The sequence below is a fragment of the Mastomys coucha genome, unplaced genomic scaffold (assembly GCF_008632895.1).
Source record: "Mastomys coucha isolate ucsf_1 unplaced genomic scaffold, UCSF_Mcou_1 pScaffold23, whole genome shotgun sequence".
NCBI classification, from domain to species: domain Eukaryota; kingdom Metazoa; phylum Chordata; class Mammalia; order Rodentia; family Muridae; genus Mastomys; species Mastomys coucha.
The window spans coordinates 75803345-75813665 of NW_022196906.1; the positions used below are offsets into that span (position 1 = coordinate 75803345).

The window sequence follows — 10321 nt, forward strand, 5'->3', positions numbered from 1 at the left end:
AGGTTGAGATAAAAACAACAAAAAAGACTTTTTTTTTAAAAAAAAAAAATAAGATTGCTTGTTGACTCTAACACATCGCCAGATAAAAGCAGCCAAGGTGAGCACAATTTCCATGCAACTATATTTGTGATTTCTTCAAATCCGACTTTTACATTTTCAAATTAAACTATTGCTAAAAGTCATTTCCCATGAATTGTAATGTCTAGTAGTAGCTAAGTCACTTGCTACTTAGGTTGGTAGCTTCAGCTCTACCCAAGGGACACCCTAATGAAAGGAGTCAATGGCTGTGTAGGTTTTCCCTTGACCTCTGCAGTCACACTCTTCTCTCCATTTCTCTCCACCTCTTTCCCTCTCTCTCCCCCCTTCTCTCTCTCTCTTTCTCTCTCAATATCTATCTATCTATCTATCTATCTATCTATCTATCTATCTATCTATCTATCTATCTATCTATCTATGTGTGTGTATATATATGTATATATATAAATATTACATAAAATCTTTTATGATATATGTATATAATTACATACATAATGATTAATAATAGAAAAATAACAATTTCCCTAAAAGAAAGCTGTCGGAGTTGAAGTGGCATCCAATCACTTCAGATTATTTGTAAACCAATGGCTAACTTAGATAAGAGCAGCCTCTCTGATGAGCATATGGACTGTGAGCTTGTGCTGACATCGGGCTGGGCTATTCAGCACCATTGACTTGAAGAAGAGGTGATTTTTCTGGAGAGCTGGAAAGTAACTCACCTTTGAGAGCATGTTACTGGTTAGTAAAATGAAGTGTCCATACTCCAAAAATGGTGTTAATGAAATATTGAGTTCAATATCCTCACAGTATTTGAACACTAGAAAGTGGGGTAATGTCGAATAACAAAATCAAAGCCACCAGTCACAACAGAATTTGTGATTGGCTGTGTTTGATTTTTGTTACTTCATGAAGGTAAATATTTTTTAAAAGATAGCTCAGAAAACTTTGGAAAGAAACAATATTAAAGTTTCCTAACATACTATGGGGAAAACTTAAACATGCTTTTAACATTTTCACTAAGTATACATATTATTTGCTTAAATAATTTACATTCTCCTTTAATGAAATTCTTACATTAATCATTAATTAAGAGTTTTTAATTTACTGAAATGGATAAATATTACTGCCTTAGTTATATATCTATAAAATGACTATTACACAATGATTAAAACCTATAAAATTTGAATATTAAATAGATTAATTTAAATAATTTCTGCATCAGGTAACAAACATAAAAATAGTTACACTTTTTCGTTTGCATGCTACTTATTGGAATGGTCTTAGATTTTGTTTGTTTGTTTGTTTGTTTGCAGGGAATCTTCCTGTGCCTCCCAAGTGCTGGAATTAAAGGCATGTGTCACCATGTCCAGCATGAACAGTTTTACTCTTATTTACTATTAATTTACTGCCATTTACTGTGCCCAGTTTTACTATTAATTACTGATTGCCACTGTTAACTGGTACTATCCTTGATTTGCTTAATACTATTTACGTATCTGAAATAAAAATGTGTAGAACAATATGTGATTTCAAAGAAAACGCCTTTGTTTTCTCATGTTTAGTTTATAGTGATAGCATTATGTCCAGTGCTGTTGCTGTATGGCTGTTCCTCTCTTTAATGAGTTGACATTCCTATACCTGTGACATGAGACTGCTGCCCTCTAAGATATTGCCTTTTGCAGCTGAAGGCTGCTGTCACTTGTCACTTAATGGTACAGGTTCCTTGTGGGTAGGAAACAAGTCTTGGTGGCTTCCACCAGGTTTGTCTTTGTACCTCTGCCACTTCTGTCTATGTATCACTTATTCAGGGCAGAAAAGACTTTTGCTGTTTCTCACCTAGTGATATAGACCACTGCTTGGTATCAAGACATGACACCATCTCCATATACTCTGATGTGTTATTAACAGTTTCCAAGTTGAAAGGCAGCTTCCTTTATGGATAGGTGTGTTATTTTATGTGTCGGGTATGGTAAGTTACTAACCTCTTTACTTCTCTCCTTGTAAGTCATTCCGAACATCAAGAAATTGGCAGGTGTCACCTATTTATAGTCTCCTACATCCTCTCTGGAATTCATGTATTTTCCTCCACTGTGTCAATGGTCTTAACATTGTTACCGTTCGTGTGTGTACATTGTTCATACATTATTTATTCCCCACCGACGGTGCAGTTCTTCTGATATTCTAACATTTCACTTGCTGTCACTAGCAACCAGGCAGAAGGTTATCTGATTAGTCATATCTTGGTGACATATGCACTCAAGTGTTGAAAGATATTTCCCTTTGATGGTTCCATTTTTACTGCTTAAACAGATATATTGGGTCAGTACTAGATTTTATATTTTTAAATCAAAACAAATTGAATAGTTTCTAGATATTTTTTGAAACAAAATTTTCATCTGAACCAGCATGCTGAATTAACTTAAAGAACTGTGCAGAAATATGAAAAATAAAATAGCTAGAATGATAAAGATTTAATTGAGTGCAGTCCTTTGGGAAATGGGGAAAAAAGCAAGAGCTGTTAAGATAATTGATTTTAGATTTGTTGTTCAAAAATCAAATCCATTATTTAAAAGTCAATTCTAACACTAAACTAAAGTAAAAACTAATAGTCACAACGTGAATGCTTATAAGAAAAGGACAAGAAAGACATGTATAGAAGTAAAATTCATGCTCTATGTAGAGCTAGGGCATAATCATTTTCAAAAAATTAAGTGGTCAGTTAAATTTGTCTTCAAATCAGTTAAGATTCAATAACAGACTAAACAGTTCTCTTTCACTTTTTGTTGCTTCATATCTGCCTGCTGCTTGACAAAAGTGATTTTGCCTTGGATGTGTGCTCATAGTCTAATCAGTGAGATGTATGGCATGGCAGAAGGATTTCATGGGGCATTTAAGAAGACTGTTCATGGATTTGGCATAGGCTTTGTCTTTTTGCTTGCTTGATTGTTTTTAGAAGGTATGTCACTATGTAGCCCTGGCTGGATTAGAACTTTCTATGTAGACCAGTTTGGCACAAAGTCACAGAGATCTTCTTGCCTCTGCCTCTCTTGTGCTGATACTAAAGGCATGTGCTACTATAGGCACCTCTTCGCATAGATTTATTCATATATTGTCTACCATTAAGAGGTTTTTCCACATTAATAGGTGAGGTAGTATAATCACAACTTCATCTGTTACCTAAGCTTTCCTTAATATCAAAAAAAGGCAAAAATCAGAGTGCTCCTAGAGAGTGCCTAAATTTGTGGTTTATGCATGAAGATTAGTTCTCTGTCATCATTATACCACATCCAATCCAGACTTGTCACTGGAAATTACTTTAATAATAAGACATAATTTGTGATCTCAGTGAGTTGAAGTATAAGAAATTACAAGATTGGTTAACAAGGGATGTTATGTGATAATATTCACAGTGCATAATTCTGGCCTTATTAATAACTACTGTGAGATGTATGCAGTCACTCCTGTTTATGCATGGGTATATTCTCCATAATCACTGAAATATGCATAGGAGTGGTGTACCTGGGTTTTGACGTGGAACTATTCCCAGTTTTCCCGAGAAACCACCACATTGATTTGCAAAGTGTTTGTACCAGTTTTCACTCTCACCAGCAATGGATGAGTGTTCCCCTTGTTCTCCATTCTTACCAGGATTAACTGTCACTTCAGTTTTTGATTTTAGCCATTCTGATTGGTGAATGATGGACTCTTACAGTCATTTTGATTTGCATTTCCCTGATAACTAAGGACATTGAGCATTTCTTTAAGTGTTTCTTTGCCATTTGAGATTCCTCTGTTGAGAATTGTCTGTTTAGCTCTGTTACCCATTTTTTTAATTGTGTTATTTGGTTTGTTGGTGTCTAAATTCATGAGTTCTTTATATATTTTGGATATAAGTGCTTTGTCAGGTGTAGAGTTGGTGAAGATCTTTTCCCATTCTGTAGGCTGTCATTTTCTCACATTGATGGTGTTCTTTGCCTTATAGAAGCTTTTCAGTTTCATGAGGTCCCATTTTTAAATTATTGATCTTAGGACCTAAGCTATTGATGTTCTGTTCAGGAAATTATGTGGTATGCCAATGTGTTCAATGAAGTTCCCTACTTTCTCTTCTATTAGATTTGTGCATCCAGCTTTATGTTGAAGTATTTGATGCACTTGGATTTGGGTTTTGTGTGGGGTGATAAATATGTCTCCATGTGCACTTTTCTACAAGCAGACATCCAGTTAAATTAGCATGATTTATTGAAGATGCTCTCCCATTTCCAAGGTAAGGTTTTGGCTTCTTTGTAAAAATTCAAATGGCCATAGGTTTATGAGTTTATTTCTGGGTCTTCAATTTATTATGTTGATGAACGCCATGACATTTTTATTACTATTGCTCTGTAGTACAACTTGCAATCAGGGATGGTGATACCTCTAGAAGTTCTTTTCTTGTACAGGATTGTCTTAGATATAATGGAATTTTTGATTTTTCATATGAAATTGAGAGTTATTCTTTAATTGTATATAAAGAATTGTGTAGTAGTATTGATGGGAATTGCATTGAATCTGTAGATAGCTTTTTGTAAGATGGCTGTTTTTACTATGTCAATCCCACTGATCCATGAGCATGGGAAATCTTATCATCTGGAATCTTCTTCAATTCCTTTCTTCAGAGACTTGAAATTATTTATATACAGGTCTTCCACTTGCTTGGTTAGAGTTATATTATTTGTGGCTATTGGACCCAAATTCAATTTTATGTTTGTCCTGATGTTAACATATTAATGGTTTATTGCATGTTCATTCAGGTACTTCACAAATATTCATTGATATAATATTGAGCAAAGGAGACTTATGTGCCAGTCATTCTAAAGGAAAGAATGAAGCAAATACATAAGAATTGCATGAACAGCAAAATGCCAGACACCATAGTTTAATCACATAAGACAACTTCAGAGTCATGAGTTAGAATATGTGTGTTTAAGAAAACTTCAATAAGAATTGTATTTAATCAGATATAATAATGAAACAAAGGACCCAGAAAAGCAAAACTATCTATATGTCTGTCTATCTATCTATCTATCTATCTATCTATCTATCTATCTATCTGCCTATCTATCACTCTATCTCTCTACCTATAGATTAGATATTGATATAGATGTAGATGTAGCTATAGAAAGATATAGATAAATATAAAAATGGATATGGATATGGTAGAGAGTAGTATAATTCATTTATTTGGAGGATAGGAGGGAGTGGTACAAGAAAACTAGCAGAGAATTCTTCAAGGTATTAAAAATATATTAATAAAAGATATTAAAATTTCCTTGAAAAAATATAGTGTCTTAATCATATGAAAGTTATGGAATGAATGAATGAATTTCTAGAAGATACTTGACATTAGAGAGAAATGGAAGTTCTATGCAGAAGCTTGGAATTTGATTTGAATAACTAGATATCAGGAGTTTCTACTTTTCAAACACTAAAACTGGTAAATAGAAGAGTTAATGAATGGGTTATGTATGAAGCTTACACCTCATAATTAATCTGTGTGGCACATTTACACAATGGAGTACTACTCACTATTAAAAATGATAAATTCATTAAACTCTTAGGCAAATGGATGGAATTAGATAACATCCTGAGTGAGTTAACCCAATCATACAAGGACACATATAGTATATACTCACTGTTAAGTGAACATTAGTCCAAAAGCTAAGAATACAATTCATAGACCACATGACGCTAAAGAAGAAGGAAGACCAAAGTGTGGGTGTTTCAGTCCTTCTTAATAGGGGGAACAAAATACTCATGGGAGCAAATATGGAGACAAAGTGTGGAGCAGAGACAGAAGAAAAAATCATCCAGAGACTACCCTACCTAGGGATCCATTCCATATACAATCACCAAATCCAGACACAATTGTGGAGGCCAAGAAGTGCTTGATGACAGGAGCCTGATTTAGCTGTATCCTGAGAGGTCCTGCCAGAGTCTGACAAATACAAACGTGATTGCTTGTAGCCAAAGATTGGACTGAGCACAGGGTCCCCAGTGGAGGAGTTAGATAAAGGACTGAAGGAGCTGAAGGGGTTTGAAACCCCACAGGAAGAACAGCAATATCAACCTACCAGACCGCCCCGCCCCCAGAGCTCCCTGGGACTAAACCACCAACCAAAGTGTACACATGGAGGGACCCATGGCTCCAGCTGCATATGTAGCAGAGGATGGCCTTGTTGAGCATCAATGGGAGAAGAGGATCTTGGTCCTGTGAAGGCTCAGTTCTCCAGTGTAGGCAATGTGAAGGTGAGGTACCTGGAGTGGTTGGGTGAACACCCTCATAGAAGCAAGGGGGATGGGGTAGGGGCTTTCCAGGTAAATCAGGAAATGGGATAACATTTGAAATGTAAATAAAAAAAATCCAATAAAAAATCTTTAAAAAAATGTAAAAAATAACAATCAATGAGTTCAAATTCTATCCTTCTTAAATGGATGTGTCTATTTCTGCATCCATTCAACCAATGACATCAGCCTTCAACTCTTCATTGTGTCCTAACATTAGCAAATCTCAAGGGAGCACCCAAACCTTTCTTATTTGGTCAAAGAATGAATGACCAGACTTCTCTCTCCTTGCTCCAACTGTCCAGCTCCTTTGGAGAAGCCGCCTCTAGGTTCTGTCTCTTCAGTGTGCAAACAGCCATCGTAAAACTACTTAACTTCTAATTCTATGAGCAAACCCAATAGCTACAGTTTATGTATGTGTGTATCTCTGTCTATCTCTGTCTGTCATCTCTCTCTCTCTCTCTCTGTGTATGTGTGGGGGGGGGCGGGTGAGAGAGAGAGAGAGAGAGAGAGAGAGAGAGAGAGAGAGAGAGAGAGAAGTGGTTGAAGTTAGTCTCAAGTCCACCTTTACATAGTTGAATAAAAGACACTATGGTGATTATTTTCTTTAGCAATTATGGGTGCTATAAAGTGCCTACATGTGCTAAAAGGCTGGCTTCATGATCATGAAAATATAGGTGTAACTGAAATAGCAGTGCCTAAGTTAAGATTCAGAAATAAACTATTATATCATAAATTACATAATAAAACTCTAGGGTCATATTGGAGCATTTTAACAAATGAAACACAATCTTTATATTTAACACATATAATTTCATGGCTGGTTACTGGATAGTAGATCAATCAAGAACCATGAGTGAATCTCTCTCTCTCTCTCTCTCTCTCTCTCTCTCTCTCTCTCTCTCTCTCTCTCTCTCTCTGTGTGTGTATGTGTGTGTGTGTTTATATGTGTGTAGGGGCAATGTCAAATAAGGTTAAAGAAAGTTCCTTGGAAGCAAGTCTGATATTCTATATTTGCAACTTTGCCTTGAGCAATTTATTTCCCTAGTGTATGTGTTGTTGTTTGTTTCACTGATGAGCATTTATGATGCTGAAGATCAAATCACCCATGGGACACACACATACCATGCCACTGAGATACATCCCACTTTCATTTGCACCCCAGATAATGCTGACTCTTCAGACCACTTGTGGGTTTTAAATATAATTCCGTATTTTAGAAAAAGTGCTCATCCAAGTGCCTCACACACAGGAAGTCCTAAAATAATACTGCCCTTTTTCCTAATGATTACTTGGTTTTATTCTTTCTTTTTATTTATTTATTTATTTATTTATTTTTGCTTATGTGGAAAGTAACGAAGGATTTCTTATACATTTATTTTTCACAGAACTCTGGAGAATTGGAATCCAGCAATTTTTTTTTCTTCTAAGAACTATAAAATGTCAACTGAAAGATATTTTGAACTAAGGGAAATAGAACAAACAGCCTTGATGGCAGCAAACTTCTAAGATTAACAAGAAAACCCACAAATTTATACACAGACTTTTAGAAAGAAATTCATGGAATGAATAGGAAAGTCACTTTGAGGTAAAGCACACTTCAATCTGGAACAACCTGAACAGGAGAAAATCACATTAAGTGTCACTGTGTATGTGGTTAAAGACATGAGATTAGAGGAGAATGTCATGTCTTTAAGTATCTTCCACTAGCCATGGGCCATAACTCCAGATCAACTTATGTAGAGGAAAAGTTTCCTGTCTCTAATCTGGGGAGCTCAAATCAGAATGAGGTGGTTAAGGACAGGTTAGTTAGGGCAGCACATGCAGTGGTCATAGCAACAGATACTATGATATGAGCCGAGAGTGGGAGGCACCCACACCAACAGATGGAGGAAAGATGCACGGTACTGACAGGAGGAGCAAAGCCACAGGAATCATCTGAGAACTCTGAACTCCAACCACAGTACTAATGAAGAGGAGGCACTGAGATAATGATAGTTCCTTTGTCTAAATGGCCAAAGCATTTTCTCATTTCAGAATAAGATATATAACATTTAAAAATAAGCGTGCTCTTTTCTTGGGACGGTGGAGGCAGTGCAGCGTCACCCTTACTCTGAGCAAAGAACTGTGGGCAGAGGCAGTTGGAGTTAGAGAGGACTGGGAGACAGACACTTGGCTGTGCTCAAATCGAAGCCAAGGATGCAAAAATGCAGAGCAACAAAACCTTTAACTTGGAGAAGCAGAATCATACTCCAAGGAAGCATCATCAACATCACCACCAGCAGTGCAACAGCAGCAGCAACAACAGCAGCAGCAGCAGCAGCAGCAGCGCAACAACAACAGCAGCAGCAGCAGCGGCAGCAACAGCCACCCCCACCAATACCTGCAGACAGACAGCAGGCCAGCAGCTAGAATGAAGGCTTGACTATTGATCTGAAGAATTTTAGGAAACCAGGAGAGAAGACCTTTATCCAACGTAGCCGTCTCTTTGTGGCAATCTTCCCTCTGACATCACTGAGGAGGAAATGAGGAAACTTTTTTGAGAAATATGGGAAAGCAGGCGAAGTTTTCAATCATAAGGATAAACGCTTTGGCTTTATTCGTTTGGAAACACGAATCCTAGTGGAAATTGCCAAAGTGGAGCTGGACAATATGCCACTCCGTGGAAAGCAGCTGCGAGTGCGCTTTGCCTGTCACAGTGCATCCCTTACAGTCCGCAACCTTCCTCAGTACTTGTCCAATGAACTGCTGGAAGAAGCCTTTTCTGTGTTTGGCCAGGTGGAGAGGGCTGTAGTCATTGTGGATGACCGAGGAAGGCCCTGGGGAAAGGCATTGTTGACTTCTCAGGGAAGCCAGATGCTCGGAAAGCTCTGGACAGATGCAGCGAAGGTTCCTTCTTGCTAACCAAATTTCCTCGGTCTGGGACTGTGGAGCCTATGGACCAATTAGATGATGAAGAGGGACTTCCAGAGAACCTGGTTATAAAAAACTAACAATTTCACAAGGAGAGAGAACAGCCGTCCAGATTTGCACAACCTAGGTCCTTTGAGAATGAGTATGTCATGTGCTGGAAGGCACTCACTGAGATAGAGAAGCAACAGCAGGATCAAGTGGACTGGAACATCAAGGAGGCTCATGAGAAGCTGGAGATGGAGATGGAGGCAGCACGCCCTGACCACCAGGTTATGCTAATGAGGCAGGATTTGATGAGACATCGTCAAGGAGCGCTTCAGAGAATGGAGGAGCTGTATAACCAAGTGGTTCAGAAACGAAAGCAGTTAGAACTCAGGCAGGAAGAGGAACGCCGGTGCCAATGCGGCGACAACAAGAAGAAATGATGCCACGATAGCAGGAAGGATTCAAGGGAACCTTCCCTAATGCGAGAGAACAAGAGATCCGGATGGGACAAATGACTATGGGAAGTGCTATGGGCATAAACTGTTAGCATCCAGAACCTGCCTGCGACAGATATGTGGGCGGGTCCACAGACCTGTCACCAGGGCAACGGCGACCATATTCCCAGAATCCATTGGGCTCAGCTCCCACCTTTACCTGCATTACTATGTCACCACACATATAAATATGTGGGTACTTTCCTCCATCTTCCTCTCTCTTCTTCTCTCTCTCTCCTCTCTCTTCCTGCGCTGCTACCCCCCTACCCCCCCTTCCAATTAAACCTCTTACACATGAAACTGCCTGGGCCTGGTGTCTGTAGACGCTTCCTGCCGCGACTCAAAACCCATCATAAACAATAGAGCCTCCATGCCCCCTGCTTCTGTGCCACCTGGTACTCCAGCTTTCCTCAAGGACCTGCCACTATGATGCCAGATGGAATCCTTGGATTGACCCCACCAACAACCAATCTGCTACAATCGAAGGAATTGGAGCAATTGGTGGAACTTGATGGGTTTGGTTCTTAGCGGCGCGTCCACAGATACTAGATACAGGCAGCTCTGTGTTTTGGAGG

At 38.4% G+C, this 10321-nt stretch overlaps 1 pseudogene; it reads left to right on the top strand.

The window, feature by feature from the left end:
- The first annotated feature begins 8506 nt into the window (after positions 1-8506).
- LOC116072487 overlaps positions 8507-10321 on the top strand; it is a 2054-nt pseudogene continuing 239 nt past the window's right edge.